The 12,456-nt window shown below is 45.0% G+C and overlaps 1 protein-coding gene across 1 annotated transcript in view; it reads left to right on the forward strand.

The window, feature by feature from the left end:
• ABCA2 (ATP binding cassette subfamily A member 2) overlaps positions 1–12,456 on the forward strand; it is a 696,743-nt gene that overhangs the window by 279,139 nt on the left and 405,148 nt on the right. The gene's annotated exons all lie outside the window — the stretch shown is intronic.

The following is a 12,456-nucleotide window of genomic DNA, read 5'->3' on the forward strand; positions in this document are numbered from 1 at the left end:
TTTCACGTTCCCTCATCCGTTTAATTGTTTGATGCACTGGATATCGTCGTTATTAAGTTTACACTTTTGTCTATCCGCCTTGGAAAATCCGTACTCTCACAGGGAACTGTATTATTTGCCCTGAAGAAGCCCTAAATGGGCGAAACGCGTTGGCAGTCTATTTGTCCATCCTGTATCAAGAATATTGGCTGCCTCTGTTGACATCTTGTACCAAAAGGATATATTAAAAAGAACTTTTTTCATATCATTGAAGGACATTTGTTTCGTTTGGTGCATTGAAGCACTGCATAATTATTTCATTGCTGCCTCTCTATTTGCTTGGTGTTTGATTGTTTGTTTATGGTCCTTTGGCAGTGGATCTGAGAGGTGGGCAGCACTTGCAGAGTAATCTATTGTGATTTCTGTGTATAGTTATGTGGTGCAACTACTAACTCCTTACTGCCTATGTTTGTTGCTTTGTTGACCACTGGTATCCGTCTCTTCGAAGGCCTGAGATGTCTTGGCCATATTGCACCAGTGCTGAGATCCCTCCACTGTCTTCCAGAAAAAAACAAAGATCTAATTTTAAGACTTTGTCAACAAGATCGTTCATGGATACTTGTCAAGAGCCTCCAGAAGCCTTCTATCCTCAAACCTGAACCTGCCCATCACACAGCAACGCACATATAGTGGATCTTGTATAAGATCTATTAAAGGCAAAGGCTCAGAACTGTGGGACTCCGTACCACTCCCTCTAAGACTTGAAAATGATTTCATCAAATTCAAAGATCTTGGAACTCGCCTTTCTTTCAGGCCTGCATTTCAATTCCCATTCTTCACTGTACACAACACGACTCTTCCCTCTGACTTTTACTGCTTGCCCTACCAGCCAGTCGCCTTATACCAGTGCTATGGTATTTATCCCAGATAAAGCACTAACACTCTGTGGTTCTTCCATTCCAGGACCTTTAGGATCATTCATCAACACTTATGAGAAGAGATTACCATAGTTAAATCCCATGATGCTGCTGGACTAATGTTCTTATTTTCTTTCAATGGCTCATTTCTATCTCCCTTTTCTTCATTCCCCACCTCCAGCGAAATGAGGGTGCCTTACATTGTTAAGCATATTGCGTTTATTTTTTTTATTTTGTGGGTTGTTAAAGGCAGCTGAGTGGGTGGTAGTCTCTGTTTTTGCGGTCTCACCGGGAGAGGCCAAAGCATGGGCAGATTGGAGATGAGGTTTGATCACAGCACTTCCTCGCCTGGTGGCTGAACAGAAGGGAAGTTTGCAGAGCCCTGCAACTGGGCCACAAAGAGGTTACATGTTTCAAAGAGACCTTGCTCTTGAAAGGCAGTCCTTACATGGAAGTTGTGAAGTTTCACATCTGCCCTGCATCTTTGCCCAGTGCCACTTTTCATCTGTATTTGGTCAAACGCCCCTGTATCTGGGCCTGCCTAACCTCCCTGTCCTGCACATGTATGTGGACCAGGTGCCCTGGTTTTGGTTCCAGCATTATGTTGTTGGTCCTTTTACCCTGTATATGTTGTGATGTACCTCTATCTGTCCTCTTGCCCCTGTATCTGGGCCCGATACCCTGTAAATCTACAACAGTATTACCATTCCCAGTCCATGTCCAATCACAGCCATATTTGGATTCACCCCTCTGTATTTCACACTACACCCCCATATCACAGCAAATGCTCTGTAACATAATCCTGTGCTGTGGCCCACCTGTCTCCTATCGTCTTGACCTGCCACTTGCTACCAGAGAAAACTGGCATCTTTCATGGCTAGAGGGCAAAGCACTTGTTACAGTGCAAGAAGGTGTAATCTCTGCTGATGTGTTAGGATATTACATTTGTATAGTCTTTTAGCTGTTCAATCCTTGTGGCACTTTCTTCATGCGAGTGCCCTTTGGGGAGGAACAGCTATTTAATAGTGTGTATTTGTGTTTTATTGCACGGGATGAGTATAGATTGATTTGGTATTTAGGTTTCCATCAGTTGGTGAGAGTTAGGAAGGCTTTTGTGGCATTTACGAATGCCAGTCAACAACAAAAACCCTGTCTTGGGGACGTGAATTATGTCAGGTAATTTTATTTTTATAACATAACAGTCTGTTGATACTGATAACTGTTATCCTCCCCTATATATTTTTATTTTGATAAGGGGACGTTTCACTGCACTCCGTCCAAAATTCTTTAAAACTGAAGAAAAAACCAATTGGCCAGCAGTTCTTAGACAGTCACACAGAACAGACAACTGTCCTACACCTTTAATCAGTACCAGGTGTCCACCACATAAGGTTGGACAAAGTTCTACTTAGGAAAAAAAAAGTCCTTTGGCGAATGCGCCAAAGGACTTAAGCATTTTTTCTCTTTTGGGTGGATACATTTTTCATTTCACGTCTAGAATGTATTCTCTATATATGCATCATAATCCAGAACAGTGTTTAGGATGCAATGGAGGCAAGGTTGTGTTTGGTTTATGCTAGCTTTATTTGTATGTCTCAAGGATGTATGTTGATGTTATAATTGACCGTGGCAGGCCCTTTATACTGGTCGACATCCTGTTGCTTGTTGCTGTAGTAGGTTTTCATCAAATACTAATGCGATGAAAAATTTGCCCAGGCAGTGTTAACACGTGTGAAAACGACAAAAATATGAATTGATAATGCCACAAAAGATACCACATTAGGCTGCATTCTTTGCATTTTCTTGCCACATAGTTCAGTCGCCCGTGCCGCATCATTTGATTTGCCGCTGTTGCTTATTTCTAGTGTACATTGGACAGATTTTCACACAGCTACAAAGACAGGGTTGTTTTCTTCTCCCCTCGCCCTCTGGTCTTCCATTCTTTCTCGGTTTCCTTCACTCGGGCTTCCTCACCCTAGAAGGGGAGCCCTCAGAGAGGAGCCCCGCTCTGTGCAGTAACTCCCACTAAGACAGAACAGCAGAGCACCAGCTCGCCAAGTGCAGAGCCCGCAAATGCGGCCTGGAAATAGAAACTGCCAGACACAAATCAAGCTGAAGCCCAGAGAAGGGAGAATCTGCTGTCGGTGTAAGACGGGGGGCACTTCTCTCCCGCGACCTCGGTGCACGGAAGGCCAATAAATATAAATTGTCTAGTATTTGCATTTTAATGATCTTGCTTGCCTTGCGCCTGGCACGGCTGTTTTGACTTGACTGAGAACAGAGCACAGTACATTGTGCTCTCATCTCCTCCTCATTCATTTACCCTCAAACTATTGCACTCCATCTCCTCCCCGGCGTAACTGTTCCCCCCCCCCCCCCCCCCTCTCTCTCTCTCTCTCTCTCTCTCTCTCTCTCTCTCTCTCTCTCTCTCTCTCTCTCTCTCTCTCTCTCTCTCTCTCTCTCTCTCTCTCTCTTTCTCTCTCTTTCTTTCTCTCTCTCTCTCTCTTTCTCTCTCTTTCTCTCTCTCTCTCTCTCTCTCTTTCTCTCTCTCTCTCTCTCTCTCTCTCTCTCTCTCCTCCTCTCGCTCTCTCCCTCCCCTCTATCCCTCCCTCACCCTCTATCCCTCCCTCACCCTCTAGCCCTCCCTCACTCTCCCTCTCTCCATGTCTCTCCCTCTCTCCCTGTCTCTCCCTCTCTCCCTCTCTCTCTTTCTCCCTGTCTCTCTTTCTGTCTTTCTCCCTGTCTCTCTCTTTCTGTCTTTCTCCCTGTCTCTCTCTTTCTGTCTCTCTCTCCTTCATACTATTAATATTTAATTTATTTCCTCCATACTCATCCCCTTTTTTGATGTCTTCTCTTTTTTTTCACCATCTCTAGGTTGTTCCCTTTTTGGGCTTTGATTAACAGACCGCACATTGCTTATTCAGAGACGTTTTAAGGCATGCTCAAAGTGGTCTCTGGCCCTGGGCCCCCACCTTTCTAGGGGCCCCATTATTAAGCTTTCAGGGCATTCCTGGACAGTGGCATAACATAAAAATGATGGGGCCCCTTTCACAATATGAAAAGGGGCTCCCAGGTCTCAATATCTCATATATTCAAAGGTTTGCCCTCCAAAGGACTGGAGTCCTCTTAAATGTTTGGGGTCCAGCAAAGCGGATTGTCAGTGATCAGACCATAGTTCTTGAGCCCTTGGAGGAGCCAAAATGGATAATAAACTCAGAGTTGTTCGGAGCAGGGGTCCCCAAATTATTTTTGGCCCGGGCCCCCCAAATCCTTAAGGTGATCCTGCTTACGGTGGGCTTGGAGGCTACTCGTTGCTTACCATTGGTTGGCTTTGTCACTCATTTGCTTCATTCTTATTTGTTGACTTGTGGGCTTTACTTCCTCCTATGGTGTTTTTCCCTCTCATCATGGACGCATTATTTGTGTGCTTCCGCTGCTTCCTTTTAAAGGAGCCACTTCTTCTTTTTGCTGAAGTACTCTACGAGAGTGTATGTGTTTCCACCTGTCTCCCTCGTGTCCTTCTCTCCCTCAGCCACTCTTATTGCTCTATCTCTGCCTGTGTGTTTCTCGTCTCCAGCTCCACACTGCTGTCATGTCCATTTGCTTTCCAACAGCTGCATCTGGTTCCCTCTCTATTTGCTTCCCCCACACATGCACCCTTGTTAATTTCCCTCCTGTGCTCCTGTGTTGCATCTGCCCACCCCATTTTGCTATTTTCCTTTCGAACTTTCCCCAGTTGCTTCCTCTCACTCCATGTTGCTTACCCCCTCACCTGCAATGCTTCCCCCTCCCACTCAAGCTTCTTTTTATACCTATCCATGTGGAAGGTGGACACATGCTTGTTGCATAGTTATACAGCATGGCGAAAACCATTGGCCAAGCAGTTAGATCCAAAAGACCTTGAACTATTGACTTTGCCAATGTTTTTTCTATTTGGTCGCCACTTTATAGTTTTGTTGTTCTTCCTCATTGCTCTTCTCCCTGCCTTTGCACTTCTCTCCATTTGCTTTTCTCTCTTGCTCTGCTCTTTCATTTCTCTGTCTTCACTCTTTTGATAGTCCTCTTCTTTCTGTCATTTCGCTCTCCACATCTTGCTTATTCATGTTTGTTATTCTCCGCCAGTCTTTTTTTTGTGGCTAGTTCTATTTCCCTGTATCACTTGAACTTTGTTTTGAAGTCATCATTTGCTCACTTTTTAATTTCTCTCCACAATCCTACTCTCTTTCGATGTCTTTGTTTTACCAAATTCCCTTCCGATCTCTCTCGTTAATTTATATCTGTTTGCCTTGGTGGCTCTCTCTGTGGCTCTGTGTTTGTCAGTCTTTTGGAGTTTTGGGAGGCATCTGTGCCTCGTCATGCTCTGTCACTGTGGGGCCATGAGTCTCTGTGGGAAACGGCCTTTACAACGAGGTTTTTACCTCGTTGTGCCTTTACCACACACTTTTTAGCACACACATTTTTACCGCGAATATGCATTTACAACGCATGCCAATACCACACATTTAAGATAAGTTAGGGAGGGAGTGGGGGTCTTCCCCCACAAATACAATGTTTTTAAATCTAAAAACAATGCGTGGTATAGACATGTGTTGTAAATACATATTCACAGTAAAATCATGCACGCAAACTAATGTGTGGCACAGGCATTCGAAGCAAATACATGCGTTGTACCGGCGAACAACCGTCTCTGTAGGCTGGTCTTTTCCTCAGTGCATATCTGTTGTGGGAAGGAGGGGCTTTTAGTGTTTTTGCCTGACTTATTTAGCGTCTTTCTTCTTGTGTTTCTCGCAATTGGTGTGTCTAATCTGGCAGGTGCCTGCCTACGTTGGAAAGTATCTGCCTCTATAGTTGACAACCTTGGTATTGACTTCCTCTGCAGGTGTCAGCCTTTTGCTTATGTTGGTGTGGCTTCAGTAAGTGTAGCCTTTTGCCTCTCTATACCCGTCAATTTCTTCGTATATTGACCAATCGCAGTCTGTGGATATTATGTTCTTGACTCTCTGGATATGGGTTTTGCTGATTTCTGTTCTGTTGCTTCCATGAATGTTGGCCTCTTCCTTTTGTGCTTGTTTCCCCTTCCTATGTTTGCTCAATATTTGCGTGTGTGAGTTATTGCACTCTGTGAATGTATTTCATCTGCCTGTGATGTCAATATTGCAGTGTGTTGGTGTCAGCATTGTGATTTTTGTTTTGGAGGGGGTGTTGGGGGTGATTGCCCTCTGTGAATATTGGTTTTCGATCTCTTTCTTCTATGGGTGTTATTTTATGTGAATGTATGCTTCTCTCTTCTGTGGCTTTTTTTTTGGGGGGGGGGGGTGCTTGTTTTTTGGATCTATGGCTCTTGCCTCCTTAGGTGCTGCTCTCTTTGGTGTATGCTTCTTGGTGGGTACTGGCCTCTGTAGATGTCTGCATCTTGTGGGTCAGCCTCTTGCTTCTGTGGGTGTTGCTTATTGGTCCTGTGCTCTGCCTCTGCAGTTTTGTCCTTTTGCATCCGGGTATTGCTTCTTGCCTCTGTGTGCATCTCCTTGTGTGGGTGTTGGCCTCGGTTACTCTTTCTACCTCTGGATGTATACCTCTTGCCTCTATGGATACCTCCCTGCGAGGGTGTTGATCTCTGTTACTCTCTTTCTACCTCTGGATGTATACCTCTAGCCTCTGTGGACATCTCTGTGTGTGGGTGTTGGCCTTGGTTACTCTTTCTACCTCTTAGTGTATACCTCTAGCCTCTTTGGGGTGTCATGCTCTTGCTTCTAATGCACTAGGCCTCTTGTGGTACCTGTAGGGGTAGAACGTGGTTGGAGGTTTAGAAGGTAGAGGGGAGGTGGCTGTGGAACTGTGAAGCAGGGTAAGCACACAGGGTGTGGAGAGGCAAATGCATGTGTCTGTGCCAGTGTTTCTACCCTGTGGTCTGAATGTCGTATTTTGCCTGTAAGACGCTCCGAATCACAGCTCATGTCCGTCCTTGTGTTCTGTGGCAATGATGCTGTCGGATTGTGGCGGTCCAGTGCTGACCGCTAGTTCACTGAGAGCCCTGTGCGTATCTGTACTCGTGCTCTGGTCATGTTGTGGACCTGTTTAGTGGCACTGGAGCCAGTCCTGTGCACCACTGGCTATGTGAGGCTAGGGCAGTATTTGTGGCCAATGATTCAATGGTATCCGTACTTGGCACTGCTGACCATGTGGATCACTGCCAATGCCAGCCCTTTGGCATTCGTGCTGAAGCCGTGGTTTGACTGCGGTTCTTACCTCTGCAGAACTTGCTACTGGTGCTCGCTCGGAGTCTGTGGCAGCGAGTGTGATACTTTACGCGGTTGGCCTTGTGGTTCACAAGCGGTGCCGCCAGTCTTGCGATCTTGTCCTCCTGCATTACACTGATTGTCCTACGGTTCTGTAGCAGTAATGAGGGCTGCCCTGGTCTAGCCTGGTGGGTCAATGACTTTGTGCTGTTGGCCTTGTCGTGATGGCAATGAGTTGTTCCAGCACAGGGAGTTCTGCGATAGGCAACATGCTGCCTAGTGTGAGGGAGGAGCACACCACCTTGGCCCTTGACAGAAAATGTCATAAGTTGAATGACTCTCGCAGGGAGTTTTTAAAAACGTCACATGCGTGCTCCTCACTTTCCACGTTCCTCCATTGGTGGAAACTTTGCAGCTGTTTTCAACAACGCTGAGTTACAAGTGCCAGGACTAGGGTAGGGTAGTGCCGCTGCCGGATAACTTCGTAGTGGACGCAGAGTGGCAAACGTATGTGCCTTGGGGGTAGACCAGAAGTTAAAGATTGCCTATTAGCTGCCTTGTCCAAATTGAGAGCCATGGTGCCAAGCAGCGCCGTTATCTGGTCCGAGCTTACGACATATGCTATAGACCTGTAGGGCGGCACTTGTCACCGGGAACAAGTCCGTTAAGAAGCTCACTCACACTATCCAAAGGCTATGAAGATGCACTCCCTTTAAGTCTGTAATTCATGGCCTCTTGCAGCTGGGTCAGGGGAACCTTTCCACTCCAGAGTGCACCTGCCTGGCAAAATCTTCATTCTGACCGTGTTTGGTGCCATTGAGGTGACCGCAGCATCTCTGGTGGGGTGAGGGGACGTGTGCCAGTAACCTCTGCACTCTGGCTGAAAATAAGCTGAACATGCAATATATCCACATAGAGCATCCTTAATGTGTGGCTATTGTATATGCTCTGTGGAAGAGTTGGTGTTGAGCATTATATTTGCTAGATGGGGAGTTCTACCTGCTGGTTGAGGTCAAGCATACAGCTGATATGAGGGAGAGCGGGGCTGCTGCTGGCGGTCATCCAAACGTACTAGGATATGGCAATTTCAGGGATGTTGTCAGAATTGACCATGGGTGACCCCAGCAGGGACAGTGCAGTAAAGCCGTTCCAGGGTTTATTTTGATGTATGATAGAATTGCTCTCAAATCCATTTTGTGATTGTGATCTATAAAGAATCAGGGGGTGGAATACATAGTCAGCTGGTTAGCAGCAACAGCAGCATCCCACACGAGATGTAAATGGTCACTTTACAGCTATATGTAAAACTTGCTTCGATGTGCAGGATTGGATGGATAACTTTTTCAAATTGCTTACACTTGGGTGAAGCACATGAGGTCTGCTGTGTAAGTTCTTATGATTTCTTTATACCTGCTATTAGAAGTCAATTTTAAATTTCCAAAGTAAATGGAGATGTGCCCTGAGTGAATCCTAAAATGGTCTGTCTACACTTGGGGAGGCAGTCGTATTAGTAGGCCCCAGGGGAGGGCCCACAGTGGGAATTTCACAGGTGAGGGCACTATATGCTCTTGTGGGCTCTGTAGATCCAAGTTTGCAGAACTTGCAGCAGCGAGGCAATATTTATTCGCTCCCTGTAGGTTTTCAATTTCCTATCCAGAGGGCGCCATGGTCATTCATTCCGCCGGTGATCAACCTGTTGAAGCAACCCTAAACGTGCCCTTTAACCGCTGCTGAACCTTCACTGGCATGATGCCAACCAGCCGAGAGTGGTGGTGGCAGTGGTGGGTAGTGGGCTTCTTTGATGCAGTTCTGTCTGGGTCTTCATCTGTCCCTCGTCAGGAGCCCTCATCCTCAAGCCCTTGACAGGGCTGCGGCAGGATGCTCAGCCCACCCTTCACTTATTTTGAGAAGTCCTTGTTAGCGAAGTTTGCTCTTCATCGCCTCCAGCTGGGATCTGTGTGTTGCTTAGCAACGAGTGATGGGAGGATGAGGTGAGATGGAGGAATGTCTCCCAGCTAAATCTTCAGCATTGCGAGGATTCGTGAAGCCCTGCCCTTCTGCTGCCTTCGTCCACCGAGCCGTCGTCTCTGAATTCTACCCCACGGTGAAAGCAAGCGTTCGCTTAAAGGGCCATACATTGAACTGTTGTAGTCGCATAAATGTTTATAGGCAGGTTCACACACACGTCTATAGCAATCCGTGCTCTACAGTTGCACAAATCCTGCCCTGTCTTTGTGTCACAGAATCGGCAACCAGTTCCTACAGTGAGCCATACAACAGGGCGTGCACTGGGACACAAGCTTTTAGTTTGCAAATGAAGCGTGGCCATCCTTCTCTCATCCACCTCCCTAAGCATTGTGGGATATGTGGACCTTCAACTGCTTCTAAATCAACATAGCTCCAGTCTTTTGGCCAGAGGGGCGTGGAAGTCTTCAGTGTAGCTACCAGGAAACCCCTTTAACCTGTTAGGGTCAACATGTTTTGGGCTGCAGTTATAACCTTGCTAAGAACACAAGGCTAAACGCACTAACCAAAAACCACTAAATCAGCCAGTAACCTTGGGCTCTGGAGTATCGTGCTACTCACCATGAAGCCCTTTGGCAAAAAGCATTTGCAAAGCTAATAGCTCAAGCTGCATAATTTCTTGGTACATTAAGGATAAATGTAGGTATAAAAACGAATTGCTATATGCTATTACATACGAATTTTTGGATTTGCGACCAATACAAGATCTGATATCCATGTATCCACGTAAAAGCCAAACCTACGGCATGCAATACCATCAAGGAAGGGAGATTATGACTATGAGCACATCTTTTAATCACCAGGTTCATATTTCTGTGATATTCTTAACCAAACAACTTTGACTGTCAGTCCGCTAGCACCTAAGTCGTTATTTTAATTTGATGCTAGGATGGTGCGATCAGACCATCGGGTAACATTGGCAGAGCTGTTCTATGCCCCATTCGGCTGGACTCTTCATGGCAGTCACACTCTTCTTATTTTTCCTCTCTAAAATGCTCAACTCAGACACATCATTTGTGTGATCGCTTATGTATGCACATGATGGGGCCATTTCACAAAAGCATTTACGAGTACGGGAAATAGTGTTACAGGAGTTCTGTTTTAGATAATGATACATAACTTTGTGAATCTGCCCCAAAACGTCAACTCCCTTTTAGTAAAAGTTTAAAGCGGGCACAGACCTTTCCATTTGTACTAACTGTATATGAAAATTCTCATTTCGTTCTCATTATAGGAGATGGGGCAAATTCACACAGCCATGTCGGAGTACTACGGCAGTACTACTTTACGTGCTCCAAAATGGCTTTGTAATAGGCGCGTACATCTTCATATTTTTCACTAGGGCTCGTTCTTCTACTTTTTGTATAGGATACCATTTTTGTCATCCGCAGTGCTATTCAAAACAAATAAAACAATGCATTATTCTATCAAATTGTACAAAGGCAATTCACACAGAGGTTTCCGCCTCTGTGGAAGGTCCAGGGGGCTCAGTGCTCCACCCAAGTGAAAGTTGTCAAGTATATAAGTTTCCTATATCCACTTATTCATATAAACAATATCATGTCTGCCAAAAAGGACTACTTGTTCATTTGTGGCCCTCTCTTGAAGAACCGGATGAGAGCCTTACACCCCGCAGCCTGGAAGCCTATCCACTGGAATCTATCTTGGAATATCGACGTTTTTGAGCCATCCCTCGTAATTTAGTGGCTATCCCGACCATTCCCGACACTGCTGAATTAGCAGTCGAACTCTCCATTTTTTCAGGCGGGGCAGCTACATCGTTTGATTACAAGTACCCACCACATATATATCAGGCTCATGACTGCAAACACCATCTGGGAACCGCCGAAATTTTAACGAAGGAAATAAAGTAGGATCCACCCTCCATCAGATAAGAGACTCCTTTTAAGGACAAGATTACCTTGGACTACCTGAACCCCGAATCCGGCTGGAAACCCTTTTCCTTACAGATGTTTGGAGACGATAACCTCCTGGAAATATCTGATTTATGATCAAAGTCTCTCAGGTTTCTGATCCCCTCTTGTGTGTTCCCCTCCCTGGTTGTACCCGCTCGCCCTGACGAAGGTGCCCAGCACCGAAACGCTCGTTGGCGTTACACATAAGAATGGCAGTACCCTAGTCCATGTGGACAACGGTTGTTCCATCCAATCTGCCTCCTTATTTTGCACTTACGTCCATGCAACTTAAATTCTATTCCTCTGTTGCAGGCCATGTGGGGTATATATATATGAAAGAAATGTAAGAATGAATGTGAATTTGATTGATCCCCTGAGTATATGTGTGTTTGTGAAGTCCCCCTATTTGCCCAGGAGTGTGTGGAACGCTGATACTTGCTGAACCCCTTCTCTAGAAATATCATATGAAATTCCCTCATTTTCCCTTCAGTTTTATCAATAGAATCTTAGGTATATATATATTGAATGTTTTGTATCTAAGAAATGTCAGATCTAATAAAAACAAAAATGTTTACAAAAAAAATAATGGACTGATCTAATTATTTGTGATGTCAGTGGCTCTGATACATAGCTAATGTCACCCCATTTATAATTGTTGTGGATCCCTCAGGGGACCTTTTTGACTTACCTTGGCAGGGTCTCTGTTTTTTCTATTTATACTCTCTTGAAGAAATACCTGCTTAAAATTACTATTGCCAACTAGATGTCTCTCCCTTCCACAATCAAACACAAATTCAGTTGTTTGTGAGGTGACGGTCACTGGCTGAGATGTGTTTCCGCCATAAAGTTGAGGGACCTCTAGTTTAACTTCCAATAGAGATGTCTGGCTAAGTTTCATAAGCTTATCTGATGGGCCAATTAGCATTTTTGAAGCATTTGAAACCTGTGAGCAACACCTTCCAGTCCAGTTGCTCACCTTATTTTTGTATCCCAGAATGCACCTTTGAATAGATGCCCATACCGCTAGATGCATTGATTTACAACATTGAAAATATTTATCTGTGAAGAATCACACTTTTTGACTTTATGGTTACCAGTACACGTTTTTTAAAAGCATTTTTTGTAGTGCAGACTCTGTTTACAATATGTGTTCATGGTAATCATGCCACACGTTTCTTTTGCTCATATCCCTTTCTGTATAATATTGAATGGAATGTTTGTACTTCCCAGAAGTTTGCACCTAGTAACCCTTTTTTCTGAAAGACGTGCAGTGTTCACCCTGTCCGTTTGAGTCCTATTTGGATGCAGTTATTTCTAATTGGGTTTGAGGTTCTGAATTTCCTTTCTTTTCGGTTTTAATGTCCCAGCCTTGAAAAAATCAGT

Source organism: Lissotriton vulgaris, chromosome 5 (assembly GCF_964263255.1).
Source record: "Lissotriton vulgaris chromosome 5, aLisVul1.2, whole genome shotgun sequence".
Lineage (NCBI taxonomy): Eukaryota > Metazoa > Chordata > Amphibia > Caudata > Salamandridae > Lissotriton > Lissotriton vulgaris.